Source organism: Coregonus lavaretus, assembly GCF_964263955.1.
Source record: "Coregonus lavaretus genome assembly, chromosome: 22".
In the NCBI taxonomy this organism is placed as follows: Eukaryota; Metazoa; Chordata; class Actinopteri; order Salmoniformes; family Salmonidae; genus Coregonus; species Coregonus lavaretus.
In genome coordinates, this window is record NC_140009.1 from 27,825,547 (window position 1) to 27,842,620 (window position 17,074).

Below are 17,074 nucleotides of genomic sequence, written 5' to 3' on the forward strand. Positions count from 1 at the left end.
CCTTGCGTAGGTCTACAATCTTGTCCCTGACATCCTTGGAGAGCTCTTTGGTCTTGGCCATGGTGGAGAGTTTGGAATCTGATTGATTGATTGCTTCTGTGGACAGGTGTATTTTATACAGGTAACAAGCTGAGATTAGGAGCACTCCCTTTAAGAGTGTGCTCCTAATCTCAGCTCGTTACCTGTATAAAAGACACCTGGGAGCCAGAAATCTTTCTGATTGAGAGGGGGTCAAATACTTATTTCCCTCATTAAAATGCAAATCAATTTATAACATTTCTGACATGCGTTTTTCTGGATTTTGTTGTTGTTATTCTGTCTCTCACTGTTCAAATAAACCTACCATTAAAATTATAGACTGATCATTTCTTTGTCAGTGGGCAAACTTACAAAATCAGCAGGGGATCAAATACTTTTTTCCCCTCACTGTATATCACAGTTACATAATTATTAACAGGAAAATTGAAAAAAATTCTCAAATTACATGACAGATGAAAAACATAGTATAAAATACACAAACACCAATGTACACTATTATTTCCATAAATAAAAAATACATTAAAAAAATACAAACATATTTTTTCAATTAAAATCCACAAAGGAAATCTGCTGCCTTATAATGTTGGTTTGTGCGGTCATAAAAACGGAAATGGACTCTTTCCTCATCTCAAACCTGGGTTTCACATGCTCTATAAATGTAACAAATGTAAGATGTAAGGGTGTAATAACAAAATGTAGCATACTAATATGTAGGAACAGGAAAATAGGACTTTAATGGCATATTCCGGAATCACTTCTGAAAACTAGAGAATGGGTTCTTAGTTGTTCATTAAAGAGAGTGAATGATTGACCACTGTCATGCTAACAGGACGGGTATTGATTGAGAATCGCAGCGAGATGTCTGATCCGTATCTGCTGTTTGATCTGTATCTGCTGTCTGTCTCTCCACAAGGGGTAGACAAATGCAACAGCTCAAACCAAACTATGTGATTAAAAACGATGTGATTAAGGAAGAGTGGGGCATTATTTCAAGTGTATCAAAAATAGTTTGTCACTAGCAGGTTACAGTAAGTAGATAACCTAGTCTCTTAGGCGGTGTCCTGAGCACTGTATGTTGGTATTGAGAAAATAGTTAATATACTGTCCATAGGGTGGTTGTGTGTACTCTTCAGTCCAATACAACTTCACAGTGCAGTAGAGAGCCGGTCTTTCCTCAACAGGCTCACATTAATTCCCTCTTGTTATTGCATCCCTTTTCTCTATGTCTCTCTGTCCCCAGCTCTCTCTCGCTCCCTCTCTCTCACACATCTAGAGGATTATGCGGTAGAGCACCCAGCAGCCAAACGTCACCCAGTGGCTGGCCCAGCTCAGCTCCGTCCACTTCTGAATGGTGTGGTTGGCCACGTCACTCTGTAGAGGGAGAAAACAGACATGGGTTTAAAATACCAAAATCAACCATAACGCTTTGTTCTAAAAGATCTGACGGTGCTACGTGACATCGTATAATCAGAGTAATGTATGAGAGTTTGGCCATCTTAGAGCTGAACACCATTCAGTAAATAGTTACCTCCTCATCCTCATCCATGTAGTCCACACTGAAGTTGAACAGAGAGCCCAGGTATGCCAGGTGGAAGACTGCCAGGGCACTGAAGGCTATGTTAATAATGTACACCCACAGGGCCTGTGTGGATGGGAGACGGAGAAGAAAGATCATGCTGTAATGCAAACGTTCTTATTGGGGATTTTTTGGCATTGGTTTAGTATAAGAGTTATTGTGAAATGTTGTTTGGTCCATTTGCATGGGACCAACACTGAAAAATCTTTAGACTTTACACATGAAAATATCATTATGCATAAATATCACCTTTTTTTATTTGTATTAAACCATACTTTTTTGTTCTTGTGAGTGCAGTTTGGCTGACATTTCTTTGACAGAATACACGTGTTAAAAATGGCTGCCAGTCTCTTCCGCAAAACTGGAACAGCGGGTATGCAACAAAATTAGTCTCAGGCAGATCACATAAAGGTCACAATGATTTATCCTATCATGCCTACACAGCATTTGCTGTGCTTTGTGTCACAGCCAAGTTGATTGATTGTTCATTAGTAATAAACAAACTTTGTATGTCACCTTAAGTTATTCTCCAGATGTAAATAATGTTATCCTTGAAAGGTAACGTGGAACTCCTTTTACAGACTTACCATGCTCAATTTACGTGATGAACCCGAGAGACAGTAGCACTGCACCCAGGTGGAAGCTCAGACCCTACAGGCCAAAGGAGACAATGGTAAGAAAATATATCTTACACACCCATACTCTCACCCACACCTGCTTGTGCATACTCACATGTAGAAGTGCACTGGTTGTGTATGTCACTAGGATGGCTGGAAAGGTTCCAAGGTTGTGAGCACTGGTAAAAACATCTGGGTGATCAGACAGAACAGTTTTCAGAGGATCAAGTTTGTATTCCAGTTCAGAAAGAGTAATTGAGTTGGGATGTTTACTGCTTTAAATGTCATTGTAGGAGGGCAACTGTGAAAACAGGTGAAAAAAAACATTGTATTATTGTGGTTCAAAGTAAGCTAACAATGCTCTAAATTTGATCAATTTCACAGAAAGCTTACAGGTATTGAGGCATCGGGACATGGGCAGATTCCACGAGGTGGCCACCTCCACCATAGACCTGGGAAACTCCACATGAAGGGGCCAAGCAACAGACATATCCCTGGAGAAGAAAACACAGGCATTTCAGTTGGGCTGTTTCAGGGGGGAAAGAGAACTAGGAGGGGGGCAAACAAACTATTTAACTTATGGCAAGTCTATGCCAAGCCTAGTGACCATGATGCTTCAATGTACTGACCATTTGAGGTTGTCTTTCTCTTCAGTAAAGCCTGCTCCAGCCAGAGTGGTGGTGGTCTCACTCAGGTAACCCACAAAGTAGTTGCTGAAGTGGAAGGAGAGTGCATTCTCGTAGGCTAGGAGCCACCTAGAGGTCAATGAAAGAAGGTTAGATTAGAAGACACCTGTCACAATTAAAGCCTCAAATCACACTTAACAATAATACTTTTCTATTTTAATATAAATTGCAAAAACATACAGTACCTTGCCACAGAACCTCTGTGCAGCAAACAATTGAAGGAAAATTGTAATCAATTATCACCATTTCATTTTATTTAATACATTTAACTGATACAGACTCACATTATCAAGTCTCATGGCATGAGTGGGCAGGGCAGAGACAGACGCGGTTGTGGGAATGATTGTTGTACAGACGTGCAGGTGACAGGGAGTTGGCACAGCTGGTGAGTTAGAAATGGACATGCAATATAAAGTACAGAGACAGGTGGGGGATATTCTATCGTCATAATATCAGATAAATAATGACCTGATCTTCCGTTTTGTTTTGCTGGGGATAGAGCCCAGGCAAAACAAGACAATTTATTGGAAGGAGAGAAAGGAACAAATATGAATGGCCCATTACACTACAGAAATACATTCCTCAAATACCTTTCCTACAAAAACATTTAGAGGAGAGTGAGGTTAGTTGAGCCAAAGGGGTAAATTGAGCCACCCTTGTTTCTAGGAAACTATACAGAAAATGAATAATTTGACCAAATATTTAGGAAGAGGTCCTCATTTTATGAAGTATGTGAAGGAATAAACCACATAGAAAAAGTGGTAAGCAAGTTAGGTCCAAAAAACAGATTTTCACCATGTCAAAATGAATTTATTGTGTTGAGGTTTTATGATGTTTGTATCTAAACCAAAGTAGATATTTTTAAGATTATACTATAAATCAGTTGGGGTCTCTATAAGCTTCAATATGAGGTCCTAAACCTAGCATGAAAGTGCATCCTTGTAGCTGTGTCGGATAATACAGTCAAAATGTTTGCCTTGGGTAAGTTGAGCCAATGGCCATGGGGTAAATTGAGCAAATTGAAGTGTTTTCTTCCCAGGCATAATGCAAGGCATTATCGCTGGGATATGAGGTAACAACAGGGCCTGGCCTATGTTAAAAGTGTTTTAAAAAGTACAAAGTGTTTGTTAGGTGTTATGCGTAACAAACACATACCGAGCAGCACCTAACCCAAACCCTAAACCGGGTTCGTAGCCAAATCCCAACCCTCCCCATACACTGATACATCACACTCTTTCCCTTTTTTGAGCCCACCCCTCTCTTTATTCATGTTTTTGTTTATTCTGATGTTTTGTTTTGACTCCTGTTTTTTTTTTTTTTTTTTTCGTTTTTACAACTATAAAGCAACTTTGGGTCCTTAAAAAGCGCTATATACTGTATGTCCCATGTATTGTTACTATTATTATTATTATTATTAAAAGATGCTTAAAATGATGAAAAGAGAAAAAAAAGTGATTGCGATTGTGTTGAATTGTGTTTGGGAAATAAAGATATACATGGCTCTAAAAAGGTAGTGGTAATATTTAATTCAGTACATAAATGTGTAGGCGGCTTTTTATCTGTTGCGGTCTAGTACTGTCTTTTTGCTAGCTAGGGACATCTACTTTAAGTGCTGCCTTTTTTCCCAGTGGCCTGCTTGGTGTGTGAACTGCTGACTGCTCATAATTTGCAGATAGTTGTTGACACATCAACCAGGATCAAGGGGAAGGGCAATTTGTGACTTGTTTTGGTAATCAGTGGCTGTATTGGGGGGAGTGGTTTCACCTCTAATAGGCAATCAGCAATTAGTACAGGGAGGTGTGCTCTCCACCTCTGCTAGGCAATTAGCGTTAGTTATTCAGTCTCCCTTTTTTAAATTGATGTAGTTCTGTCCTTGAGCTGTTCTTGTCTATTAATGCTCTGTATTATGTCATGTTTAATGTTTTGTGTGGACCCCAGGAAGAGTAGCTGCTGCTTTTGCAACAGCTAATGGAGATCCTAATAAAGTACAAAAATATCCTGGTTTCTCAGCGGCGGTCGTGTCAGTGGTGGTTTTGTCGCAAAACTAAGACCATTGCCGAAACAAAGATGGTTCTGCCGAGTTGTTCTGCCGAGTTATTCAAGGAAGGAAAGAGGGGGAGGCTCCACACCACTCTCTCACCTGAGTATTTTACCTAGATATTTACAGATTATCTAATTTTGCTATTTTGTAGCTATGTCAACTATGTGTGTGTTTTCTATACTGTTTCGTACCTCTCCCTGTAGGCGTTACAGACGCTCCCCACCACTTGGCTGCAACCCTTCTAATTTAGAGTACCCTGCGCGCACAACCCATGTGGAATTCCGGGTCTCCGGCAGCATTTGGAACTGTCGATCTGCTGTGAAGAACGCTGAGTTCATCTCAGCCTATGCTGCCCTTCAGTCCCTTTACTTTTTGGCCCTGACAGAGTTTTGGATCACCCCAGAGAACACTGCTACTCCAGCTGCTCTTTCTTCATCTGACTATGTTTTCTCAAAAAGTCAGAGAGCATCTGGTTGTCGCGGTGGTGGCACAGGTCTACTAATTTCTCCTAAGTGGAGATTTTCTCTTTTCTCCCTCTCTCACCTGTCCATATCCTCATTTGAATTCCACGCTGTCACTGTCACTTGTCCACTCAAGCTTAACATTATTGTCATCTATCGCCCACCAGGTGCCCTTGGGAGAGTTCCTCAATGAGCTTGACACCTTGATAAGCTCATTTCCTGACGATGGCTCACCGCTCTTCGTACTTGGCGACTTCAACCTCCCGACGTCTGCCTTCGATTAATTTCTTTCCAACTCTCTCTTTCCCCTCCTTGCCTCTTTTGACCTCACCCTTCACCAATCCCCTCCAACTCACAAGGCATGCAATATGCTTGACCTCATCTTTACTAGAGGCTGCTCGCCTACTAATCTCACTGCAACCCCCCTCCAGGTCTCTGATCACTACTTTGTTTCCTTTTCTGTCTTCCTTTCCTCCAACCCTAGCAACTCAGCTCCTACACAGATGATCATGCGCCGTCGCAATCTTCACTCTCTTTCTTCCACTACTTTCTCCTATCTATCCTATCATCTCTCCCTTCTGCTAAATCCTTCTCCCTTCTGTCTCCTGATTCTGCCTCTTCGACCCTACTCTCCTCCCTTTCCGCATCCTATGACTCGCACTGTCCCCTTTCCTCCCGGCCGGCTCGGCCTTCCCCTCCTGCTCCGTGGCTGAGTGACTCATTGCGCGCTTACAGAACAGGGCTGTGGGCAGCTGAGAGAAAATGGAGGAGAACTAAACTTCCAGAGGACCTATCATCCTTTCACTCCCTCCTCTCTACCTTCTCTTCCTATGTATCCGCTGCTAAAGCCACTTTCTACCACTCTAAATTTCAAGCGTCTGCCTCCAACCCTAGGAAACTATTTTCCACCTTCTCCTCAATCCTCCACCCCCTCCCCCCGCTCTCTCTGCGGACAAGCTACTCATTCACTCAGCCTACTAAGTCCACTGGTCTCACTCACACAGAACTACCCTTCGCCTTAACCTCTTTCTCTCCTCTCTCTCCAGATGACATCCTGCGACTAGTGAGGTCTGGCCGCACGACAACCTGCCTGCTCGACCCCATCCCCTCCTCCCTTCTCCAGACCATCTCTGGAGACCTTCTCCCATTCCTCACTTCCCTCATCAACTCATCCCTGACCACTGGCTGCGTCCCCTCTGACTTCAAAATGGCCCGAGTTTCTCCCCTCCTCAAGAAACCAACACTGATCTACACCCCACCCCCCCCCACATTTTTTTTTTTAAAGTACAAAATAAACATAAAAAAAATATGACAAAATAAAATAAACACTTGACTCAGCTGACGTCAAAAACTATAGACCTGTATCCCTTTATTTTCTTTCCAAAACACTTGAGAGTGCTGTCTCTGATCAACTTTCTCGTTATCTCTCTCAGAACGATCTTCTTGACCCTAACCAGTCAGGCTTCAAGACAGGTCACTCAACTGAGACTGCACTTCTCTGTGTCCCGGAGGCTCTCCGCACTGCCAAAGCTGACTCTCTCCTCTGTTCTCATCCTACTAGATCTATGCGCTGTCTTTGACACCGTGAACCATCAGATCCTCCTGTCCATCCAGCGTCTCAGGCTATGCACACTCTTGGATTGCATCCTACCTGGCAGGCCGCTCCTACCAGGTAACGTGGAGAGGATCTGTGTCTGCACCACGTACTCTCACTACTGGTGTCCCCCAGGGCTTGGTTCTAGGCCCTCTACTCTTCTCGCTATACACCTAGTCACTTGGCTCCGTCATATCCTCACATGGTCTCTCCTACCATTGCTATGCGGATGACACTAATTTTCTCCTTCCCCCCTTCTGACACCCAGGTGGCGACACGCATCTCTGCGTGCCTGGCAGATATCTCAACTTGGATGTCGGTCCACCACCTCAAGCTCAACCTCGACAAGACAGAACTGCTCTTCCTCCCAGGGAAGGCCTGCCCGCTCAAAGACCTCTCCATCACGGTTGACTTCTCCACAGTGTTGCCCTCCCTTGGCGTGATCCTGGACAACACCCTGTCGTTCTCTTCAAACATCAAAGCAGTGACCCGCTCCTGCAGGTTCATGCTCTACAACATCCATAGAGTATGACCCTATCTCACACAGGAACCGGCGCAGGTCCTAATCCAGGCACTTGTCCTCTCCCGTCTGGACTACTGCAACTCGCTGTTGGCTGGGCTCCCCGCTTGTGCCATCAAACCCCTCCAACTTATCCAGAACGCAGCAGCAGGGGCGGTGTGTTCATTAGGGCGATATGGGCGACGCACTGCCAAACGGGAAAAGGAAGGGATTTTTTTTCTAATCAATTTTATCACGGCAACAGTAGTTATCAGTGTTCTAATCTAGACGTCTGATCTGCCACTAAATGTCCAATCAGGCTAAAGTCGTGCTTCAAATGGCCCCGCCCCTTTTGGGGCGATTTCAGTCAGGTTGAAAATCGCCCCAGAAGTCTCTCATAGACTCTCATGTAAAATCTTTTTTTTTTTCAAATATCAGAGCTTTCAATACAATCTCTATGGGTTCCGGGAGGGCTTGCACTTACGCGCTTTCGTCATACGTAACATAAGTAACCATGAACATAACTAAGAAAAGAGCGGGTAGCAGCGTCAATCAATTCACGTACTACTGTCAAGATGGCTAGCTTTGCGAGGCAAAGATGAAACTGAGGGCTCCACCAACCCTGGTATTGTTCTTGGATTTGTCAACTTTGTGGCACAATTAGATGAGGTGTTTGATGACCATCTTAAAAATGCTAAAGTTTTCAAGGGCACATCAAAGACCATTCAAAACGAGCTACTGGAGTGTATGCTAGCGGTCATGAGGGAACATATTGTGGAGGAGGTGAAGTCGGCGAACTTCGTAGCTATCCAAGCTGACGAGACCACGGACGTTTCTACACAGACACAGCTGGTGCTTGTGCTGAGGTACATAGATAGCAACCACAAAGTGCAGGAGCGCTTTTTTGAGTTCTTTCCCATCTCGGAATCAACCTCAGTCTCAATCGCCAGTGTGCTTTTGGAGAGACTGAACGGTCTTTTTGCCGACGACGAGAAAGTCAAACTCATTGCGCAAGCTTACGATGGAGCCAGTGTGATGAGGGGAGAGAAGGCTGGTGTGCAGCAAAAGGTGCGTGAGCATTTCAAGAATGCCCATTACGTGCATTGCTATGCGCATCAGCTGAATTTGATCATGCAGCAAGCTACTTCTCGCATCAAAAAAGTGAACATTTTCTTTTCCGATCTGAGCGGGATTGCAACTTTTTTTTCCCGGTCACCCAAACGCACCAGCATTCTTGACCAGACTGTTGCACGAAGACTGCCCAGACCTTCATCCACACGGTGGAACTTCAACAGCAGAGTCGTGAACACTGTCTACGAGAATCGAGACGACCTCATAGAATGTTTTGAAGCCATCCGGACGGGTTCATTGGGTTCATTTGACCAGCCCACCGTGAGAGAGGCATCTGGCTACGTGAGGATGCTACATGATTGTCACGATCGTCGTATGAGTGAGTAGACCAAGGCGCAGCGTGTGAAACAAACATGACTTTAATTAGTTAAAGTTATCAAATCAAAACACGACTCGTGAAGTCCACGGTAAACAACTACCGACACGGAACAAAAACCCACAAACCCAAAGTGAAACACAGACAGTTAAATATGGCTCCCAATCAGAGACAACCAGCAAACAGCTGACACTCGTTGCCTCTGATTGGGAGTCACTCAGTCACACATAGAAATGAACACAACAGAAATACCAACATAGAAATACACCCAATGAATGAACACACCCTGGCTCAACATAATGAGTCCCAGAACCAGGGTGTGACAGTACCCCCCCCTAAAGGCGCGGACTGCGACCGCGCCTCAACTAAACAAAACAGGGGAGGGCTGGGCGGGCATACCTCCTCGGCGGCGGTTCTGGCTCCGGCCTTGACCACCACCCTCCAATAAACCCCCCATAGTGCCCCTGGTCCAGTCTGTCGACTCGCACCCCTGGCTTGGTGCGTGGAGGAGGAACGGACCTTACCAGGCTGACTTCTCGCACCCCTGGTTTAGTGCGAGTGGCAGGAACAGGCCGGACCGGGCTGGCGACGCGCACCGTAGGTTTGGTGCGAGTGGCAGGAACAGGCCGGGTCGGGCTGGCGACGCGCACCGTAGGTTTGGTGCGAGTGGCAGGAACAGGCCGGGTCGGGCTGGCGACGCGCACCGTAGGTTTGGTGCGAGTGGCAGGAACAGGCCGGGTCGGGCTGGCGACGCGCACCGTAGACTTGGTGCGGGTGGCAGGAACAGGCCGGGTCGGGCTGGCGACGCGCACCGTAGACTTGGTGCGGGTGGCAGGAACAGGCCGGACCGGGCCGGACTGGGCTGGCGACGCACACCGTAGGCTTGGTGCGTGGAGCAGGGACAGGCCGGGCTGGGCTGGCGACGCACACCGTAGGCTTGTTGCGTGGAGCAGGGACAGGCCGGACTGGGCTGACGACGCACCCCGTAGGCTTGGTGCGTGAAGCAGGGACAGGCCGGGCTGGGCTGACGACGCACACCGTAGGCTTGGTGCGTGGAGCAGGGACAGGCCGGACAGGGCTGGCGACGCACCCCGTAGGCTTGGTGCGTGGAGCAGGGACAGGCCGGGCTGGGCTGACGACGCACACCGTAGGCTTGGTGCGTGGAGCAGGGACAGGCCGGACAGGGCTGGCGACGCACACCGTAGGCTTGGTGCGTGGAGCAGGGACAGGCCGGACAGGGCTGGCGACGCACACCGTAGGCTTGGTGCGTGGAGCAGGGACAGGCCGGGCTGGGCTGACGACGCACACCGTAGGCTTGGTGCGTGGAGCGGGAACAGGCCGGGCTGGGCTGTCGACGCACACCGTAGGCTTGTTGCGTGGAGCAGGGACAGGCCGGACTGGGCTGGCGACGCACACCGTAGGCTTGGTGCGTGGAGCAGGGACAGGCCGGGCTGGGCTGGCGACGCACACCGTAGGCTTGGTGCGTGGAGCAGGAACAGGCCGGGCTGAGCTGGCGACGCACACCGTAGGCTTGGTGCGTGGAGCAGGGACAGGCCGGACTGGGCTGGCGACGCACACCGTAGGCTTGGTGCGTGGAGCAGGGACAGGCCGGGCTGGGCTGGCGACGCACACCGTAGGCTTGTTGCGTGGAGCAGGGACAGGCCGGACTGGGCTGGCGACGCACACCGTAGGCTTGGTGCGTGGAGCAGGGACAGGCCGGGCTGGGCTGGCGACGCACACCGTAGGCTTGTTGCGTGGAGCAGGGACAGGCCGGGCTGGGCTGGCGACGCACACCGTAGGCTTGTTGCGTGGAGCAGGGACAGGCCGGACTGGGCTGGCGACGCACACCGTAGGCTTGGTGCGTGGAGCAGGGACAGGCCGGGCTGGGCTGGCGACGCACACCGTAGGCTTGTTGCGTGGAGCAGGGACAGGCCGGACCGTACTGGGAACACACACCACTGGCTTTAAACGGGGATCAGGAACGGGCCGGACCGGACTGGCAATACACCTCAGTACCTCTCGCCGTGCCTCTACGACTTCCTTCCCTCCTCTCGCCAATGGCTCCCGTAACCCGGTGGCCTTCTCTCCTCGTCTCCTATTTCGCCCTGTGGCAGCCTCCTGCTGCCCAGTCGCCCACGCCGTGTGCCCCCCCCTAAAAAATTATTGGGGGTGCCTCCCGTCCGTCCGACGATGGCACTGCTGACGCCGCTGCTCCTCTCCTGCCTGGGTCTCCCCCTTCATAGCCCTCCGGTACCGGACGGCCTCCTCCTCGGTAATCTGCCCCCAACCGAGGAGGACATCCACCAGCGTCACCTCCTGCGTTTGTTCCTGGACACGCTGCTTGGTCGTTGTATGGTGGGTTTTTCTGTCACGATCGTCGTATGAGTGAGTAGACCAAGGCGCAGCGTGTGAAACAAACATGACTTTAATTAGTTAAAGTTATCAAATCAAAACACGACTCGTGAAGTCCACGGTAAACAACTACCGACACGGAACAAAAACCCACAAACCCAAAGTGAAACACAGACAGTTAAATATGGCTCCCAATCAGAGACAACCAGCAAACAGCTGACACTCGTTGCCTCTGATTGGGAGTCACTCAGTCACACATAGAAATGAACACAACAGAAATACCAACATAGAAATACACCCAATGAATGAACACACCCTGGCTCAACATAATGAGTCCCAGAACCAGGGTGTGACAGTGATGAAGATTTTATTTTTTTCCTGGGGCTTTTTCACAAAATCATGCCCCACGTCGACATTCTGTACCAGAAGCTACAGAAGAAGGACATCGATGCTGTCTTCATCAAACGTGCCCTCGACAGCTTCACAAGCAGTGTGCAGGCCATAAGGTAAGATTAAACAATATCATTCGATCTTTCTCAAAGCAGAGCTTTATTTGGAAAATGTATGCATGAAAGGAGACTGCATTTGTGTTTGAAATTACATTATTCTCATTATATATGGCCAGTGGTGTAATCTAGCTTATTTTATATACTATGTGTACTGTACAGTGGTGCTCATAAGTGTATGAACACATTCTAAAGTTGACTAAAAAGAGGAATAAAAAATTTAAAAAATCATCTTTTGGAAATTGATCTTAATGACTTAATTAAAAAAGTTGGAAAATCCAACCTTTAAGGACACCAATTTTCTTTTCTTTTTTATTCCTCTTTTTAGTCAACTTTAGCATGGGCTCATAAGCTTATGAGCACCACTGTATACTGTGCTGAACATCCAGGCTATGTGAGACACAAAGGCTAACTTAAACACTAAAGACATTATGCATCCCTGCCCATTTTAAGTGGAACTGAAGTATTTGTACTATACATGGATACATTGCATATACCTGTGCATCACATAGACAACAATACTGTACAAAGCCAACAAACACATTGGTCTGTTTGCCTTCAGGGACTCCTCTCAACAGCAGCTGCAAGAAGCAACAGGAGCCAAAAGACCCAGAACAGCTTTGAGAGAAGATGAGAAGCAGAGGCTGTCTGAAGAGGTCTGCAACACCATCCTGGATCACACCAAAGAAAGGTTCTCTTTCTCTGGCCACCTTGTGAGTGCTACCTTACTGCAAGCAGACATGTTTGAAAGGTACTGCCATTCATTTCCTGATGAGGCTCTGAATGCCACTGTGAATGCATACCCCATGCTGAGCAAGGCAAAGCTCAAGACAGAACTATCTCTGATCTATGAGAATCCTGAATTCAAGGGCTGCTGTGGTGCACTGGCACTGTACCAGGTTCTCATGAGCTACAACCTCCAGGAGACGTTCTCTGAGACTGTGACTCTGTTGAACATCCTCATAACTACTCCCATGACAACAGCTGAAGCTGAGAGATGTTTCTCAACTTTGACACGAGTTAAGACATTCCTGCGAAATTCAATGGGCCAGGAACGTCTGAATGCACTGGCCATGCTTTCCATGGAGAGGGAACTAGTCCTCAGCATGCCTGATTTCAATGAGAAAGTCATTGACCGCTTTGCTGCTTTGAAAGAGAGAAGAGAACAGTTTCAGTACAAGTAATGTAGCCTCTCTCTCTCTTTGTCCCTCCCTGTCTGTCTCTTTAACACACACACGCCCAAATCAGTTCACAGTTGATGTTGTTTAAAATAGTTATTTTTCATTTAAAAAAAAGTAAAAAATTAAAAAATAATCTGTTCATGTTCATTTTTACAAATCTATACAATTGGCCAGAATATGGTTGTTCATATTTACAAATCTATACAATTGGCCAGAATATGGTTGTTCATTTTTACAAAGCCATACAGATAGCTGTGTTTACCTTTTCTATAAATTATTTTCAAATTCTGTTTTCAGGCAAAATGTCTATCACTGTTCATTTTCGCAAATCTATACAAGAGGGCAGAATATGGAAGTCTATAGAAATTTCTTATTACCAATAACTTGCATCAATGTTTTCAGTAGCCTCTATCAAAAGCTCCTGCTTGCTTGTTGTGAATTATGCTCAGGTGCACATATTTCCAATTCAACCATGAGGCCTTTTTGAAGCAAGTAATGTGTATATCAGTATTGACTTATATGCTGCCCCTGTCTTCATGTTGTTGCTGGACATATCTTTTTTAAAATGTGTGTAGGTCACCTAAATCATCAGAAAAATTGCCCCCCTTGACAATTTTTTCAGGAGCCGCCACTGCGCAGCAGCCCGCCTGGTTTTCAACCTTCCCAAGTTCTCTCATGTCACCCCGCTCCTCCGCACACTCCACTGTCTTCCAGTTGAAGCTCGCATCCACTACAAAACCATGGTGCTTACCTACGGAACAGCAAGAGGAACTGCCCCTCCCTACCTTCAGGCTATGCTCAAACCCTACACCCCAACCAGAGCACTCCGTTCTGCCACCTCAGGTCTCTTGGCACTCGGGAGGGCAGATCCCACTCAGCCCAGTCCAAGCTCTTCTCTGTCCTGGCACCCCAATGGTGGAACCAGCTTCCCCCTGAAGCTAGGACAGCAGAGTCCCTGCCCATCTTCCGTCTTCCGAAAACATCTGAAAACCTACCTCTTCAAACAGTATCTTAAATAATCCTGCTCCTCATCTAAAAAATGCACTTGACCCCACCCTCCCCTATATTGCACTTTTTGGGGACGTTCACAATCATCAATGTCTGTGGAAGCTTTTTCTGACCTACGGTAAATCATTACAAGAGGTTAAGTCATCCACTCACTTGCGTAGCAACGTGTCCCCATAGATAGGGATGAAGTAAGGGAAGAGGTAGGGAGCAACACAGTTAGAGATGACCAGACACAGTTAGGCTCTTCACCCAGCTGACGCACACTTTCCATATCCAGGAGAAGCTCTGAGGAAGAAGAGAACATCTCAATACCATCTTTCTCTCTCTATTCCCTCCACCCATGTCCCCCCTTATCCTAGCCTGGTCAAACTAGACTAGTGAGTGCAGCGTTTAGTCTGGTTTAACCAGGCTACCCTTATCTCTATGCCAAGACAAGACTTATTGTTGAACTCACCAGCTTGTGGCCCTCTATAGCCTCTCTGTAGCTGTTGAAGCTGATCCAGGGTCCGAAAATGACAGTGCCCACAAAGGAGATGTAGCCCATGAACTCCACAGGAGAGGGCACGTTGGTCACCACACCCCGGTCCAGGTCAAAGGCCAGAAAAATGGCCTTCATAGCCTACCACCATCTGGGAACCTGATACAGACCGCAGTGAGTCTTAAAATATTAATTTCATGTTTTCATGAATACGGTGAAAACATTGTTTGTAGTAGGGGTTGGTACCAACATTTTTAAAAATCGTTCCGTTCCCCTGTTCCGACCAGCAAAATAAAGTTCTGAACCGGTTTGAACCAAAAAAAGTAACGGTTTATATTGTTCCTTTCTGTTCCTTTTTGAACCTCTGAAATCTCTTCTTTTTTTTCATTTAGCTCGACATTAAATTACTTCACCAATCCTGCAGACCAGATAGAGCAGCTTGCTATGGTGCGAGCAAGCTATAGTTCAGTGAGTTGTTTACATGCGTGATGGAAAGACAAGTGTAGGGTGCAAAATGCAACTTACATTTTGCGGGGGGGAGAGAGCGAGAGAGGGTGGAGGAGGAGGCTTGGCTTGAAGCGCTGGGCATCTTGTGATGACATGTATTATCGGAATTAGGCCCACAGAATTATACCTACGGAGGAGCGACTTCCATGGAGGAACTTTGAATGTCTTTGAACTTCAGAGTTGGCCTAACGTTGGACAAGAGAAGCTAGCTAGCTAACAAGCTTGTATGTGCAGAGCGGCACCAGAATTAAAAACACGTCTTACCTTTTTGTAGTTAATAAAGCCAATGTGAAATGTGATAACTATAGTATTCCTAATTAGCACTGAAAAAGTTAATCCATTCTTCTCTAATTAAAAATCTCTCTCCCTATCTTCTGAATCACGCTTGTAACATCTGTAGGCTACAGCCATGCTTCGGAGGGGGAACGGCAGTTAGCCTACACGCACACACAGGCAAAGATTTTCAGCTGGCAGGCAGAACTGGAAGAATTTTCTGATTGGCAGAGGGAGGGCTTTGCATAGGTGCTTTGTTGTGTTTTTTGTGGGACTGGAAAAAAAATGCCCGGAATGTAAAAGAATGTTATTAACCAGTTCCCATGCTTTTAAAATAACGGTTCTGTTCTGGAACAGTATAGATCACTTTCGTTCCAGGTTCTGATTTTGTTCCTTGAAAAAATATATGTATTTTCTGTTCTGTTCCCTAAACCAGTTCCAACCCCTGGTTTGTAGTGTATATTCACGCTGAGAGTAAGTACCATCCTCTCATTTTGTGCCAGGTGGTGGTGTCCATCATATGCAGCTCTCTGGAAGGAAAAGGGGAGAGTAGACTGATTAGACAACCATTTTCAATGCACTTGGTAACAGGTAACAGATCTACCTACCCAATGAGCAGGTAGATGAGGATGGTGATGGAGAGGAAGGTGGCCCGGTTACTGGAGTGCCAGCAGAGGAAGAGGATGAGGTAGCAAAGTAGATTGAGCAGCACCACCCACACCATGGGGAGCTCAAAGAACAGGTACAGGGTGTAGAACCCTCCCGCCATGGTGTTCAGGTGTTTCACATATGAGGGGAGGCCTGACCAGGGGAACAAAACAAAAACAACAGCACACACAGAAGAGAATGAGAACATGTAGTAGAACCTGCATGTAGTTCTTCAGTTCTATATCATTTCTCAGAAATGTCCTAATCAAAATCACTCTCCTAAGACTCATCATGTTCTGTCGTTATCAGGAGCTCTGTGAAATTCCGAAAGTAACATTTCACGCAAAGGAATGCGAAATCTCACCCAGAATCCAGAGAAGTCGACATAGAAGGCAGATGACCAGAAGCTGCCAGACATGCTCCAGGCCCTGCTGAGCGAGTATATTCTAATAGTATATTCTAATAGACAACATTACACATTACAATGTATAAGTTCCAACAGACGTGACCACCACTCTTCTTTGTGCATGCTGACAACAGCAGTGATACACTGGCTAAACTACAAGCCCCACCATGCATCACGATTGACACATCTGTGCACAGTGCACCCTGCTGCAGGGGTTTAATGAGGAATTACCAGACCTTGATAAGGAAAATGCATGATAAGCAATTGTATTCCATTATAGTAGCAAGTAATGTTACTTTCGGTCCTCCATTCCTGCTCCGTGGCTTGACGACTCATTGCGAGCTCACAGAACAGGGCAGCCGAGCGGAAATGGAGGAAAACTAGACTCCCTGCCGACCTGTCATCTTTTCACTCCCTCCTCTCTACATTTTCTTCCTCTGTTTCTGCTGCTAAAGCCACTTTCTACCACTCTAAATTTCAAGCCTCTGCCTCTAACCCTAGGAAGCTCTTTGCCACCTCCTCCCTGCTGAATCCTCCTCCCCCTCCCTCCTCCCTCTCTGTGGATGACTTCGTCAACCATTTTGAAAAGAAGGTTGACGACATCCGATCCTCATTTATTAAGTCAAATGACACCGCTGGTCCTGCTCACACTGCCCTACCCTATGCTTTGACTTCTTTCTCCCCTCTCTCTCCAGATGAAATCTTGCGACTTGTGATGGCCGGCCGGTCAACAACCTGCCCGCTTGACCCTATCC

The 17,074-nt window shown here is 46.7% G+C and overlaps 1 pseudogene across 1 annotated transcript; it reads right to left on the reverse strand.

Annotated features, from left to right (window-relative positions):
• Positions 1 to 1,308: 1,308 nt before the first annotated feature.
• LOC311149378 (protein-serine O-palmitoleoyltransferase porcupine-like) lies at positions 1,309 to 16,344 on the reverse strand (annotated as a pseudogene). The gene is made up of 14 exons: positions 16,278 to 16,344; positions 15,874 to 16,066; positions 15,733 to 15,795; positions 14,462 to 14,626; positions 14,161 to 14,292; positions 3,387 to 3,407; positions 3,104 to 3,118; positions 2,862 to 2,987; positions 2,626 to 2,726; positions 2,348 to 2,424; positions 2,203 to 2,266; positions 1,891 to 1,976; positions 1,568 to 1,681; positions 1,309 to 1,410 (listed from the first exon to the last, which is right to left on the reverse strand). The product of its transcript is annotated as a protein-serine O-palmitoleoyltransferase porcupine-like (transcript).
• Between the last annotated feature and the right edge of the window lie 730 nt (positions 16,345 to 17,074).